Genomic DNA, 16,742 nt, shown 5'->3' on the forward strand with positions numbered 1-16,742 from the left:
AGCTCAGGATCAGGACCCTGAAATTCAGAAAATCAAGCAAGGGCTAACAGAATCAGAAAGTAGAGAATTCAGAGTGTCCGATAGCGGGGTGTTGTATTTTGGTGATAGACTCTGTGTTCCAGATCAGGAGGAACTACGGAGACAGATTTTAGATGAGGCTCACAGGACTCCCTATGCGATGCATCCAGGCTCCACCAAAATGTATCAAGACCTGAAGAAACGTTTTTGGTGGCCCGGGATGAAGCGAGACATCGCCAGATATGTTAGCACCTGCCTCACCTGTCAGAGGGTCAAGGCAGAACATCAGCGACCAGGAGGAGTTCTGCAGCCTATACAGATTCCAGAATGGAAGTGGGAGGACATCTCTATGGATTTCATAGTGGGACTGCCCAGAACCACGAATGGTTTTGATGCCATCTAGGTAATAGTCGACAGATTGACTAAATCAGCCCACTTTTAGCTATCAAGATATCCTACTCCATGGAGAAGCTAGCTCGGTTGTATCTCCAGGAGATCGTCAGACTACATGGAGTCCCACGAACCATCATTTCAGACAGAGATTCACATCACACTTCCGGGAGTGCGTCAACATTGGGCACCAAATTAAAATTCAACACAGCATTCCATCCTCGGACAGATGGTCGGACGGAGCGAGTACATCAGGTAATGCTCCGGGCGTGTGCCCTAGACTTCAAGGAAGTTGGTGCAAATATCGAGCTTAGCGAATTTGCATACAACAACAGTTATCGAGCCACTATCGGCATGACACCTTATGAGGCACTCTATGGGCGGAGGTGCAGATCACCAATCTGCTGGTATGAGGGCGGTGAACAGAACTAGAGATTCAGACAGATCTAGTGGCAGATACCACAGCAGCCATCCAGCAGATCCGCCAGAGGATAGAGACAGCCAGAGCCGCCAGAAAAGCTATGCTGATACGCAGACCCCTAGAGTTTTCAGTTGGGGATACAGTTTTCCTCAGAGTAGCTCCCATGAAGGGAGTCATGCGTTTTGGGAAGAAAGGCAAGCTAGCTCCCAGATATGTGGGACCATACCTTATCACGAAGAGAGTGGGCAAGGTAGCATATGAGCTAGAGCTACCTCAGGAGATGTCAGCTGTCCACAACGTATTTCATGTCTCCATGCTGAAGAAGCATATTCCAGACGCCACCCAGGTGATTGAGCCCCAGTTGGTACAGGTCCGTGATGATCTCAGCTATGACAGTCGGCCTATTCAGATAATAGACCGAGCAGTAAAGAAATTACGGAACAAGGAAGTACCATTAGTCAAAGTCAGCTGGCAAAATCACACAGCAGCAGAGGCGACTTGGGAGACAGAGGCCAGCATGAGACAGAAGTACCCAGAATTGTTTTAAGTTCGGGGATGAACTTTTTATAAGGTATGGGGGATTGTAATGCCCGAAAATTCTCAAAACTATTTTAGAATTATTCTATGATTTTTCTGGAATTTTTAGATATTTTTCCGGAATTTTCCGAGTATCGGAAGTAGTAAAAATAATTAGAACCGTAAAATAGCTTAGGCGGGAATCGAACCCGAGACCTATGGTTTACGGATAAGGTTAGTAACCGATGAACCCAGCAGGGCCGTGCTGAAAGAAAGGAGAAACAAATATATTTATATTAGAGTTGGGTTCATTGAACCACTTAATATAAATAATAAACTTAAGTTGGAGTTGGGTGATTTTTATTTTGGTTCGGCACCTTCTCCTCTCAAACCCTCACGCCGGCGCCCTCTTCTTCTCCTCTTCCTCACGCACGGCACACCAAGCCCAAGGTCCATCGGTTCACCTTCCGGCGACGACTCCAACACGAAAGAGGTTCTTCTCTGCGAGAGGAACGCGAAGACGTGATCGGATCGTCGAGAGGATCATCTCCACCAGAACTCTAGCGAATAGAATCGTAAGAAATTACGAGGTAAGAAACCCCTCACCTGCGGTATAATAGCTCCGTTTGGTTTCCTACGCATTAGTTTTATCTATATGGAGGTGTCCCGGCACATAGGGTATGTTTAAACCCTCCTCGAGGATTTAGGGATCTAGTTGAACACCTCTAGACGGGCCGGACACGTCGTTCTCCTTTAGTTGGAGATTCTAGACGTTGTCGGGTGCCTAGAGGTGATCTCCCTATTAGAGGAGAGAGTTGGAGCACACCAAGTGTTCGGTAAAATGTTAGTGTAGCTAAATACCACCTCAGTTATGTTTAATAGCTCAGTTAAATGCATCAGAGGCATTTAAACCAGCACATTAGTTTAGTTCAGTTTTATGGGACTACGGTCCAATGGGTGGGCTCCCACAGTCGCCTCTAGGTTCAGATAACCTAGCTCTAGGTTCAGATAACCTAGAAACAGCATGTTATATCAGTTAGCTATAGATATCAGTATTTTATTTTCAGTGGCACTGTACTGGATTAGATATCCATTGGGTTGGACTCCCACAGTCGTCCCTAGGTTCAGATAGCCTAGACAACCCTGCTAAATTCGGGACTTGCAACCCCGGGTCTAGTAGGGATGCGCGCACAGCAAGTACAGTTGCCGGGCCCAACAGCATGTTTAGTATTTTCACCTATTATGTATTAGATTTCAAAACTCAAAATCAATTATGCTAGTTGAGTTTGTTTCCAGTTACAGATTTAGTTTCAGTTAGTTTAGCTTATGTTCAGTTCAGTGCTTTTATTGCTTGCTACGATATGATTCAGTGCTTATGCCATGCTTATGTGTTATGCTTTATGATTTCAATATACCATGACTTAGCAAGTTCAGTGCATAATTTCAAATAGCATGCTTTAAAAACCATATTGCACCGAATGCATGTTTTTGTGAGGTAGATGGTTTCTTACTAAGCTTTAAGCTTACAGATTCTACTTTTCCTTATACTGCAGATAAAGGTAAAGGAAAGATGGACTAACAGAGGAAGCTGGAGGGCAATGCAAGGATGGTGTGTGTGGCAGGAACTGGAATCAAAGATCTTTAGGGGACTTAAACATTCTAGCTTAGAATTATGAACTTCAGTATTTTGCTTTTTATGCATTTTAAGTTGTTCAATGCTAGAAATTAAAGAACCATGCACTATAACAAGTTAGATTGCTAGTCATATGTTATTAGAGTGTTTATTATGCATTAGATAGTTGTAGTGTGAGGTTTTGGCACGAACCAGTGCTGAAATCAGAGTTTCAGTGCGAAATCAGACACCCCAATCGATCGGTGGATCGATTGGGGGGTCCCGATCGATCAGATCGGTGGATCGATTGGGGGGTCCCAATCGATCAGCTGATCGATCGGGCAACTTGCTCCGCGAACAGTAGGTTTCTGGATCGATCATCCGATCGATCCAGCAATTTCTGTCGCGAACAGAAGGTTCGGGGATCGATCCCTGGATCGATTGGTCAGTCTGGATCGATCAGCCGATTGATCTAGAATATCGTCCCGAGCACAGTAGCGTGCTGGATCGATCACTGGATCGATCCAATTTATGTCCCGCGTACAGTAGCAGGCTGAATCGATTCTTGGATCGATCCGACGTTCCAATCGATCAACGGATCGATTGGGAGGTCTGATAACAGCCGGAGAACGTTTATTTCAGCTCCTTGACCATAGGGGATGTAGTATATGTTAGGTATACTTTAGATTACATCCTTCAGTACATGTAGAACCAGGAACAGTTGTCAGTTAGCAACTAAAATTTAAATTAGATCAGTTTTCCGCACAGTTAGCACAGCATAACTGTAGCGATCGGCCTTACAGCTTAGTACCTAGAAGGCGGGTCGCTACATCATTAAAAGTTTTTAAAGCAGGTTCTTATTTGGTTTCCTAGCCACTGCCACACACATCTCCTTGCCTCTCCTGCTGCTCCTCTAGCTCATCCAGCTTTTTCCTTTATCTGTGGTACAAGGACAGTAAGCTGTGAGCACTCATGGCTCAGTAAGTTCCTTTCCTACTCACTAAAATCGAAAATCATAGTATAATTAAAGAATGTCTCAACATGGCATCATTTCAACTAGTCATGACATAATGTAACATACTCTTTTAAGCATATCATGCAACATGAAGAAATCATAACTAGTCATGGCATATCATAGCGTAAAGCATAGCATGAAGCATAACATAATCGTATCTAATCATGGCATATCGTCATAAGGAGTCATGGCATATCCTATACATGGACATATCATGGAAGATAACATAATCATATCTAACCATGACATATCATAAATCGTCATAAGGTATATGCAATATGATTTTGAAAAACATGTATCCGAAAAACATGTGTATGTCTCATGATCTTTAAAATCATTTCTTCTTACATATATATTTGAACATAATCTCAACTTAAAGGGGATCCCGGCTATGTACCACTTACATATTGCGCGCAACCTATGTAGGTCCAAGGTAGCAAGTCTTGAACCCTACAAGGCAACATACTAGGCCCGAGTCTTACTCCATTGACCTAGGGGCACTTAGGAGCCCATCCCTAACGAGGCCCGAGTCTTATTCCATCGACCCCGGGGCGCTTATGGAGCCCACCATTGGTACAAGCCATATAAAGTAAAGTACATGTCATACTTATACATATCATACATCATAAAAGCATGCATCACTTAGGCATACATCATGTCATAAAAGTATGCATCACTTAGGCATACATCATATCATAAAGGTATGCATCACTTAGGCATACATCAAGCCATAAAGGTATGCATCACTTAGGCATACATCATACCATAAAAGTATGCATCACTTAGGCATACATCATATCATAACAATATGCATCACTTAGGCATAGATCATAAAAACATGCATATCTTAAGCATAAAGCATATCATCAAGCATGCATAATTTAACCACATAGCATATCATGAAAGCATGCATATTTTAAGCACTAAACGTAGCATCAAAGCATGCATAATTTAACCACATATCATAACATAAGCATGCATATTTCTAGCTCATATCATATCATCAAAGCATGTAAAATTTACCCACATATCATAACATAAAGCATGCATATTTTGAACTCATAACATATCGTAGAAATTCTCATCTTGTATAGCTCACAAGCTTACATGTCTAAGCATAAAAGTGTATCATGTGCTCATCCAATCATAAGGAACAATGTAACATGATTAATTTGGGTACTAAGCTTCCTAATCCTTTGGGTTCTTATCTTGGCCGAAACCCTCTTAGGTGCCAATTCAGGTTTTAAACAACATCCAAGCATGTAGAACCTAATTCATCCACATATCATTTTCATAGGAAGTATTGTAAACAAGATTTACTTGGACTCTAAGTTCTCCAAGTCCTTAAACCTCATTTGGCCGAACCTTAACAAGTGTGAAACAAGGTTCTAAATGACATAAAGCATGGAAACCTTAACCATATTTATAGCATTTGTTTCAAGGAATATGGTAAGCACAATTGAGTTAGTTTCTAAATCCTTTAAGCCCTTAAAATTATGTCATGGCCGAAACTTACAAGAACTCATTTAGGTTTTCAAGCAAGCATACAAGCATGTGAACTTACTCTAACATCATGTATAAATTTATAAATGGCATCATACAAGTGGTCATGGCCGAAACTTCCCTTAGCATCAATTTAGGTCACTAACAACATATAGCATGTGAATTTTTAGCTTTCTACATTTCATATTCCATGGAGAGTGACATGAGCATGTTCAATGTAAGTTCTAGGGTTTCTAAGGCATGTATCCCTTCATGGCCGAGACTTTAAGGTGTCCATTTGAATCATAGTTAAATATATAAGCATGTGAACACAATCAACATGTTATCTCAATTTCATAAGAAGCATCTTTAACACATGAGGTCTAAATTTTAAGGTTTCTAGGTCTTTAAACCCTACATGGCCGAACCTCATCAAGCATGGAATTTGTTCAAATGGCATAAAAGCATAGAAAGTCATAACACATTTCATAACATGTATAAAAGTCAAGCACTATAAGCATACATTTAAATTGTGTCTTAGGTTTCCTAGGTTTTTCCTTTCTTTATCTCATAGCATATGTTTGGCCGAAACCTTCCAAGTCTTTAAACTAGGTTTTAGGTGGCCTAAAGTATGGAAAACCTAAACAAGTTTTATGGAAAATACATTAAAGGAACTATACATATAAGCTTGGTTCACAAACAAGCTAGGACCCTTGTGGTCATAATTATCATATATCATGCAACCAATTTTTCCTATACTCTAATTAAGCATGGGAGCATCAAACAACTTTCATATCTTATTGTCATGGAGATTTTGAGCATGTCAAAAAAAAATCTGTTTAAGCTATTCTAAACCATCCACCTTACCATGGCCGAAACATTAAAAGTGATGTTCATGAGTTTCTATCAACATACAATCATGCAACTCTTTAAGAAACTCTATATTCTATCATATAAACATGGTGAGTTTAAATTCAAAGTCTTCCTAACCCTAAACCCTTCCTTGGCCGAAACTTGTGAGTGGGGTACTTTTGGTTCCAAGTAACCTTCAAGTATGAAAACAATAATGGATCCTTAACCATTTATTTAGAGGGTTTTGTGCAAGTTAGGTAAACAAATAAATTCCCTAGCCCTTATAAAACCTTTTTGGGCGAAACCCTAGGGTTAGGTACATCTCTAATTCAGCATCACATATATATAAAAATATGAGAGAAAACCTTCTTACAAAGCATAGAAAAATTATCATGAATCAAGGCTTATATTAAACATTCCTAGGATCAACAAGTCCTTTCTTTGGCCGAATTTTCACAACTTTGTTTCTAGGTTTTAAAATCCTCATAAAATCCAAAAACACATTAAAATCACTTGTACCACAGGTGAGGGGATACTTACATCCTTTTCTCTTGTGGTTCTAAAGTGTGGTGATGGAAGAAAGGGTCTCTTCTTCTTGTTCTCCTCCTTTGATTTCCCTTGGTAGCCTTCCTTGTATCATAGGAGGAACCTTGTTTTGGGGGCCGAAAAATGGAGGAGAGGGGGCTGAGGGCTCTCGGTGGTGGAGAGGAGAGAATGAGAGAAATGAGAGAAAAAATAAAATCTTCTCTTTACATGCTCCCTTTTATGTTAAGGGGGAAGAGGTAGCAAAATTGGTTTTTGCTTTCCTTCTCCCTTAGCCCCCTTTTTTTTCATTTTATTTTTTATTTTTATTTCTTCTCATCATTCATGATGAAACAAGGGGGAATGAATCCCCTTAATTGTCCTCTTTAAGTCACGGCAAAGGGAGAGGAAGAGGGAGAGAAAAGAAGGAAGGCAAGTTGCCTTTCTCTTGCTCTTTTCTTGCTTTCTTTTGGCTAGCTTTTACTCTCATCCTTATAATGAGTTTCTCTCCTTTGTTATCAATATATCATTCCCATCCCAACTGGTTATTACCCATTAATCCTATCATTTACATCATGAGAGGTTCAAGGTTCAATCCTTGACCACTCCCTATTTTTATTTCTTTTTATTTCTTTTTGGTTCAACATTCAACTAATATTTTTCTAAGGAAAATTCATCATTCTCATATTTATCTTAAAATCTTTGTGGGTGTTACAGTACCCCGTACCTCATAAAAAGTTCGTCCTCGAACTTTAAAATAGCTACATCAGGTGGCACTGGACTTCCGGCTGAGTGCATCGGCCACCTTGTTCGCCTTTCCTGGGTGATAAAGAATCTCGCAGTCGTAATCTTTAATTAGCTCAAGCCATCGACGTTGCCTCATATTCAGGTCTTTTTGTGTGAAGAAATATTTCAGACTCTGATGGTCGGTATAAATCTTACACTGAGCGCCATATAAATAATGTCTTCATATTTTGAGAGCGAAGACTATGACTGCTAGTTCTAAGTCGTGAATGGGATAATTCTTCTCATGCTCTTTAAGTTGTCTAGAAGCGTAGGCAATGACTTTGCCGTCTTGCATGAGTACATCTCCAAGTCCTGAGATGGAAGCATCGCTGTACATATCGAAGCCTCTGTTGGTTTCCGGGAGAGTAAGAATCGGAGCACTGGTCAGTCTCTTTTTAATTCCGCGAAACTCTTCTCGCAAGCTTCTGTCCATTCATACTTTGTATTTTTCTTGGTGAGGGCTGTCATAGGGGCTGCAATTTTGGAGAAATTCTCTACGAATTTCATGTAATAGCCTGCTAGTCCGAGAAAACTCCTGACTTCGCTGGCATTCCTTGGTCTGTTCCAGTTATTTACAGCTTCGATTTTGCTTGGATCCACCATAACTCCATCTTTGGAGATGACATGACCTAGGAATATTACCCGGTCAAGCCAAAACTCGCATTTGGAGAATTTTGCATATAGTTGTTTCTCTTGAAGAATCTGTAGTACAGTATTCAGGTGTTCAGTATGTTCTTCTAGGGTTCTCGAGTAGATAAGTATATCGTCAATAAAGACGATTACAAATTTATCAAGATATGCCGTAAATACCCGATTCATCAGGTCCATAAATACTGCAGGAGCGTTGGTTACTCCGAAAGGCATAACTATGAACTCATAGAGTCCATATCGGGTTCGAAATGCTGTTTTTGGTATATCATCTGGTTTCACCTTCACTTGATGATAACCGGATCGTAGGTCTATCTTTGAGAAAATGGTCGCACCCTTCAGTTGGTCGAACATGTCATCGATCCGTGGGAGTGGGTACCGGTTCTTGATTGTCACATTATTCAGCGCTCGGTAGTCTATACACATTCGCATAGACCCATCCTTCTTCTTTACGAACAGCACTGGAGCTCCCCATGGAGAGTGACTAGGACGAATAAGTCCCTTGTCGAGTAATTCGGATAACTGTTCCTGAAGCTCCTTTAATTCAGCCGGAGCCATACGATAAGGTGCTTTTGAGATCGGCTGAGTACCAGGGATCAATTCGATCTCGAATTCTATCTCTCTGTCAGGGGCCAACCCTGGTAGTTCATCAGGAAATACTTTTGGATAGTTGCATACTACCCTGACATCTTCTAGCTTCGGGTCTTTGACTTGATTGGTATCAACCACGTGTGCTAGAAACCCCATACATCCTTTATCTAACATCCTTTGTGCTTTAATAGATGACAATAACTTCTCCGTTGCTTTCGGTTCCCCGTAAAACTCAAACTCTGGTTCAGTTTCGAGTCGGAAAATCACTTTCCTTTTGCGGCACTCGATTGAAGCGCCGTACTTGCTCAGGAAATCCATACCCAGTATTATGTCATAATCCTGCATATCAAGTACTATCAGATCGCAGTAGAGTTCTCTGTTTGTGATCCGAATGAGTACTGCTTGCAGCATATGGTCCGATGGCATAATCTCCCCGGATGGTAAGGTTGTTAAGAATGTGTCCTCTAGAGTTCGGGGTGGTATATCTAGCTTCTTCATAAAAGATATTGAGACGAACGAGTGTGTTGCCCCAGTATCAAATAATACTACAGCATACTGATTGTAAATAAGTAGCTGACCTGTGACAACAGTAGAGGCATTCGCCACGTCTTCCTTGGTAAGAGAGTAGACTCTGGCGTTCGTCATAATGGGAGGGGCTTCCAATCTTCCTTGGCTGATCGAAGTCCCTTCTATGGCAGTTTGCATCTGATGAAGCTGTGCGGGGGTACTCCTATTCTGGTTATTCTGTGGAGGTACTCCCTGAGACTGAGTAGGGCAATTTCTTGCCAAATGTCCTTCCTTTCCGCAGTTGTAGCACTTTCTGGTGCTTAGGAGACATACTCCAGAATGCATCTTTCCACATGTGGCACACTGAGGGTACTTGGTTTGCTTATTGGCCGGACCACCTTTTGTGTTGTTCCACTGTTTCCTCTTTCCACCTGAGTTTCCTTTCCAGCCGGTTCTGGTATTGTGCGATTTTTGTCCTCCGGTCAGTGCTTGGTTCTTGCCCTTGTTCATTGCTTTCTGGTAGTGCTCGGTAATCAGGGCACTGCTGACTAGCTCCTCTGCAGTCTGCGGTCTATTAACTCCGCCGGCTACGTTCAGAGCGATCTCGGGTCGGAGCATCTTTAACATTAACCGGACCCTTTCTTTTTCAGTGCTGACCAGTTCTGGGCACAGACGCGCTAGGCGGTTGAACTTCTTGACGGCTTCGTTGACTGACAGATCACCTTGCCGGAACTCAGTGAACTCGTCATAGTGCTTGTTGGTCACTTGCATATGGAAGAATTCTTCTAAGAACTCTGTCTCAAAATCCGTCCACTGCATCTGGTCTATTTGTCTTTTCGCCTTTACTCGGTCCCACCACATCCGTGCATCTCCGGTAAGGCAGAACGACGCGCATTTGACCTTCTCGTGTTCAGGCCAGTCCAGTAGTTCCATTATGCTCTCCACGGTCTTGAGCCAGGCTTGCGCATCCCATGGTTCGCAGTTTCCCGAGAAGGCTTCCGGCTTAAGCCTTTGCCACTGAATCAGATAGGCCTCTTGTCGGACCATCGGAGTAGGGGCTGCCAGGGGCACTAGCGAGATTGTAGGTATAACCGGTAGTGTATTCTGATTTGCCGGTGGGGTAACTGGGTTGCCTTGCTGACCCATTAAGGTAGTGATCAGCTGCTGTTGTTATGTGATCTGACGCTAGAGGTCTGTGACTACCTGTGTCAGGTCTGGTGGAGTCACTGTCCCCTCGGTTCGGCCATTGCGTGTCCTAACCATGTTTATCTAAATAATGACAAATAGACTAGTGTAAGTGGTTATCGTTTTTAGCCAATCTAACGTACTGTTTTGTTTCTATCTATTTGTTCTGGTATTATTCCTAACCTACTAATATGTAATCCTAATCTAAATTATAACTAAAAGCATAGAATAAAGCATCAAACATAAGCAAGCAAAACATGAAACTAAAGCATAAGCAACATAAGGAAAAATAAAGAATAGAGTGACAAACAATATAACATAAGGAAATAAAGCATAAGCAATATAGCAAATAAAATAAAGCATAGGCAATATAACAAGGAAAAAAAAAATAAAGCATAAGTCATATAACATGAAATTAAGCATAAGCATATAACAAGAAAATTAAGCATAAACATTCTTACTTGGAGCGGCAGGTCAGAGGCTTGATGTGTGTGTAGTGAGCTCTGATACCAACCTGTAACGCCCGCCCTCCCTGCTAACCCTAAGGGACGGGGCTACGATACTCTATGTACAAATTTTTCTTTTTAAAACAGAGGAAGACTTAAAATAATTCTCTTAGTTTAATAAAAACTTTTCTTTTGTTTTCCCTTTCATCAAATCCGAACTACACTATCATGGCATCAATAACATGATATCAAAATTAGTAGAAACATAACATCAAGTCACACATACGGTACTTCAATTCATGATACCAAAGCATAGTTCTTTAAAAGTTTTTAAAGCAGGTTCTTATTTGGTTGCCTAGCCACTGCCACACACATCTCCTTGCCTCTCCTGCTGCTCCTCTAGCTCATCCAGCTTTTTCCTTTATCTGTGGTACAAGGACAGTAAGCTGTGAGCACTCATGGCTCAGTAAGTTCCTTTCCTAATCACTAAAATCGAAAATCATAGTATAATCAAAGAATGTCTCAACATGGCATCATTTCAACTAGTCATGACATAATGTAACATACTCTTTTAAGCATATCATGCAACATGAAGAAATCATAACTAGTCATGGCATATCATAGCGTAAAGCATAGCATGAAGCATAACATAATCGTATCTAATCATGGCATATCGTCATAAGGAGTCATGGCATATCCTACACATGGACATATCATGGAAGATAACATAATCATATCTAACCATGGCATATCATAAATCGTCATAAGGTATATGCAATATGATTTTGAAAAACATGTATCCGAAAAACATGTGTATGTCTCATGATCTTTAAAACCATTTCTTCTTACATATATATTTGAACATAATCTCAACTTAAAGGGGATCCCGGCTATGTACCACTTACATATTGCGCGCAACCTATGTAGGTCCAAGGTAGCAAGTCTTGAACCCTACAAGGCAACATACTAGGCCCGAGTCTTACTCCATCGACCTAGGGGCACTTAGGAGCCCATCCCTAACGAGGCCCGAGTCTTATTCCATCGACCCCGGGGCGCTTATGGAGCCCACCCTTGGTACAAGCCATATAAAGTAAAGTACATGTCATACTTATACATATCATACATCATAAAAGCATGCATCACTTAGGCACACATCCTATCATAAAAGTATGCATCACTTAGGCATACATCATGTCATAAAAGTATGCATCACTTAGGCATACATCATATCATAAAGGTATGCATCACTTAGGCATACATCATGTCATAAAGGTATGCATCACTTAGGCATACATCATACCATAAAAGTATGCATCACTTAGGCATACATCATATCATAACAATATGCATCACTTAGGCATAGATCATAAAAACATGCATATCTTAAGCATAATGCATATCATCAAGCATGCATAATTTAACCACATAGCATATCATGAAAGCATGCATATTTTAAGCACTAAACGTAGCATCAAAGCATGCATAATTTAACCACATATCATAACATAAGCATGCATATTTCCAGCTCATATCATATCATCAAAGCATGTAAAATTTACCCACATATCATAACATAAAGCATGCATATTTTGAACTCATAACATATCGTAGAAATTCTCATCTTGTATAGCTCACAAGCATACATGTCTAAGCATAAAAGTGTATCATGTGCTCATCCAATCATAAGGAACAATGTAACATGATTAATTTGGGTACTAAGCTTCCTAATCCTTTGGGTTCTTATCTTGGCCGAAACCCTCTTAGGTGCCAATTCAGGTTTTAAACAACATCCAAGCATGTAGAATCTAATTCATCCACATAACATTTTCATAGGAAGTATTATAAACAAGATTTACTTGGACTCTAAGTTCTCCAAGTCCTTAAACCTCATTTGGCCGAACCTTAACAAGTGTGAAACAAGGTTCTAAATGACATAAAGCATGGAAACCTTAACCATATTTATAGCATTTGTTTCAAGGAATATGGTAAGCACAATTGAGTTAGTTCCTAAATCCTTTAAGCCCTTAAAATTATGTCATGGCCGAAACTTACAAGTACTCATTTAGGTTTTCAAGCAAGCATACAAGCATGTGAACTTACTCTAACATCATGTATAAATTTATAAATGGCATCATATAAGTGGTCATGGCCGAAACTTCCCTTAGCATCAATTTAGGTCACCAACAACATATAGCATGTGAATTTTTAGCTTTCTACATTTCATATTCCATGGAGAGTGACATGAGCATGTTCAATGTAAGTTCTAGGGTTTCTAAGGCATGTATCCCTTCATGGACGAGACTTTAAGGTGTCCATTTGAATCATAGTTAAATATATAAGAATGTGAACACAATCAACATGTTATCTCAATTTCATAAGAAGCATCTTTAACACATGAGGTCTAAATTTTAAGGTTTCTAGGTCTTTAAACCCTACATGGCCGAACCTCATCAAGCATGGAATTTGTTCAAATGGCATAAAAGCATAGAAAGTCATAACACATTTCATAACATGTATAAAAGTCAAGCACTATAAGCATACATTTAAATTGTGTCTTAGGTTTCCTAGGTTTTTCCTTTCTTTATCTCATAGCATATGTTTGGCCGAAACCTTCCAAGTCTTTAAACTAGGTTTTAGGTGGCCTAAAGTATGGAAAACCTAAACAAGTTTTATGGCAAAAACATCAAAGGAACTATACATATAAGTTTGGTTCACAAACAAGCTAGGACCCTTGTGGTCATAATTATCATATATCATGCAACCAATTTTTCCTATACTCTAATTAAGCATGGGAGCATCAAACAACTTTCATATCTTATTGTCATGGAGGTTTTGAGCATGTTAAAAAAAATCTGTTTAAGCTATTCTAAACCATCCACCTTACCATGGCCGAAACATTAAAAGTGATGTTCATGAGTTTCTATCAACATACAATCATGCAACTCTTTAAGAAACTCTATATTCTATCATATAAACATGGTGAGTTTAAATTCAAAGTCTTCCTAACCCTAAACCCTTCCTTGGCCGAAACTTGTGAGTGGGGTACTTTTGGTTCCAAGTAACCTTCAAGTATGAAAACAATAATGGATCCTTAACCATTTATTTAGAGGGTTTTGTGCAAGTTAGGTAAACAAATAAATTCCCTAGCCCTTATAAAACCTTTTTGGGCGAAACCCTAGGGTTAGGTACATCTCTAATTCAGCATCACATATATATAAAAATATGAGAGAAAACCTTCTTACAAAGCATAGAAAAATTATCATGAATCAAGGCTTATATTAAACATTCCTAGGATCAACAAGTCCTTTCTTTGGCCGAATTTTCACAACTTTGTTTCTAGGTTTTAAAATCATCATAAAATCCAAAAACACATTAAAACCACTTGTACCACAGGTGAGGGGATACTTACATCCTTTTCTCTTGTGGTTCTAAAGTGTGGTGATGGAAGAAAGGGTCTCTTCTTCTTGTTCTCCTCCTTTGATTTCCCTTGGTAGCCTTCCTTGTATCCTAGGAGGAACCTTGTTTTGGGGGCTGAAAAATGGAGGAGAGGGGGCTGAGGGCTCTCGGTGGTGGAGAGGAGAGAATGAGAGAAATGAGAGAAAAATAAAATCTTCTCTTTACATGCTCCCTTTTATGTTAAGGGAGAAGAGGTAGCAAAATTGGTTTTTGCTTTCCTTCTCCCTTAGTCCCCTTTTTTTTCATTTTCTTTTTATTTTTATTTATTTATTTGTTCTCATCATTCATGATGAAACAAGGGGGAATGAATCCCCTTAATTGTCCTCTTTAATTCACGGCAAAGGGAGAGGAAGAGGGAGAGAAAAGAAGGAAGGCAAGTTGCCTTTCTCTTGCTCTTTTCTTGCTTTCTTTTGGCTAGCTTTTACTCTCATCCTTATCATGAGTTTCCCTCCTTTGCTATCAATATATCATTCCCATCCCAACTGGTTATTATCCATTAATCCTATCATTTACATCATGAGAGGTTCAAGGTTCAATCCTTGACCACTCCCTATTTTTATTTCTTTTTGGTTCAACATTCTACTAATATTTTTCTAAGGCAAATTCATCATTCTCATATTTATCTTAAAATCTTAGTGGGTGTTACATTCGCATAGACCCATCTTTCTTTTTCACAAATAGTACTGAAGCTCCCCATGGAGAGTGACTAGGGTGAATAAGTCCCTTGTCAAGTAACTCCCGTAGCTGTTCCTGAAGTTCCTTCAACTCAGTCGGTGCCATCCGGTAAGGTGCTTTAGAAATTGGTTTAGTACCCGGAACAACTTCAATCGTAAATTCTATTTCTCTATCAGGTGCTAATCCCGGTAGTTCATTAGGAAATACTTCCGGATAGTCGCATACTACTCTGACCTCTTCTAGCTTCTGGCTTCCGGCTTGTCCTGTATCGACCACGTGCGCTAAAAATCCATTACAACCTTTGTCTACCATATTTTGTGCCTTTATCGCTGATAAAAATCTTTCAGTTCCTTTCCCAGATTCCCCAATAAATTCAAACATCGGTTCAGCTTCAGGTCGGAAGACTACCTTCCTATTACGGCACTCGATTGAGGCGCCGTACTTGCTCAGGAAGTCCATGTCCAGTATAATGTCAAAATCCCACATGTCAAGTACTATCAGATTGTGGCCGACCCCTTCTTGCTTGGGCACCAAGCAAGAGGCCGACCCTATTGAGGAGGAAGTGGCAGGTCACATGGCTTGGTCACCAAGCCATGGGCCGGCCCTCTCTTGGACACCAAGATGATCTTTTCCATGAGTGGATTTAAGGCATTAATGAGGCTACGACAGGGACCTAGAGGAGAAATTGGTTTTGGCCTTCCGACGAGCTTGAGTATCCCGTGTTTGTCCCGAACACACAACTCAAGTTCATCAATAATAACTCATTCCACTAGAGAGTTATTATTGCACTACCGCACCAATCTCAAATTACATTATGAGCTCCTTTTTACTATGAGTGTGTTAGTCTCCCTGTGTTTAAGATATCGAATGCACATTAAATTAATTAAGTTACTAACAACTCACTTTAATTAATATCTTAGTCCAAGAGTAGTACCACTTAACCTTATTATCATGTCGGACTAAGTCCACCTGCAGGGTTTAACATGACAATCCTTATGAGCTCCTCTTAGGGACATTCTCAACCTAGATTACTAGGACACAGTTTCCTTCTATAATCAACAACACACACAATAAGTAATATCATTTCCTAACTTATCGGGCCTATTGATTTATCGAGCTAAATCTCACCCTTTGATAAGTTAAAGAAATAAATACTAAATATATATGCTTGTTATTATATTAGAATTAAGAGCATACACTTCCATAATAACTAAGGTCTAGTTCTTTTATTAAATCAGTATAAAAAGAACTTACCTAAAATGGTCCTACTCAATGCACTTAGAGTGTACTAGTGTAATTTATTAGTCAAGATAAACTAATACCTAATTACACTATGACTATTCCAATGGTTTATTCCTTTCCATCTTAGTCATGAGCAACTGTTTATAATTTTTAAAGAACTGATAACATGATCTTCTGTATGTGACACCACACACCATGTTATCTACAATATAAATTAATTGAACAACTACACTTAACAAATAAATGTAGACATTTGACCAATGTAATTCTTTTATTTTAAAAATAAATATTTACAAAAATTAGACTTTTAGTATACACTTTAACAGCTCCCTCATGGAGCTTGAGGGCGCCCTCAATGGATCTGACGCCCTTGACACA

Source organism: Zingiber officinale, chromosome 3B, assembly GCF_018446385.1.
Source record: "Zingiber officinale cultivar Zhangliang chromosome 3B, Zo_v1.1, whole genome shotgun sequence".
Lineage (NCBI taxonomy): Eukaryota > Viridiplantae > Streptophyta > Magnoliopsida > Zingiberales > Zingiberaceae > Zingiber > Zingiber officinale.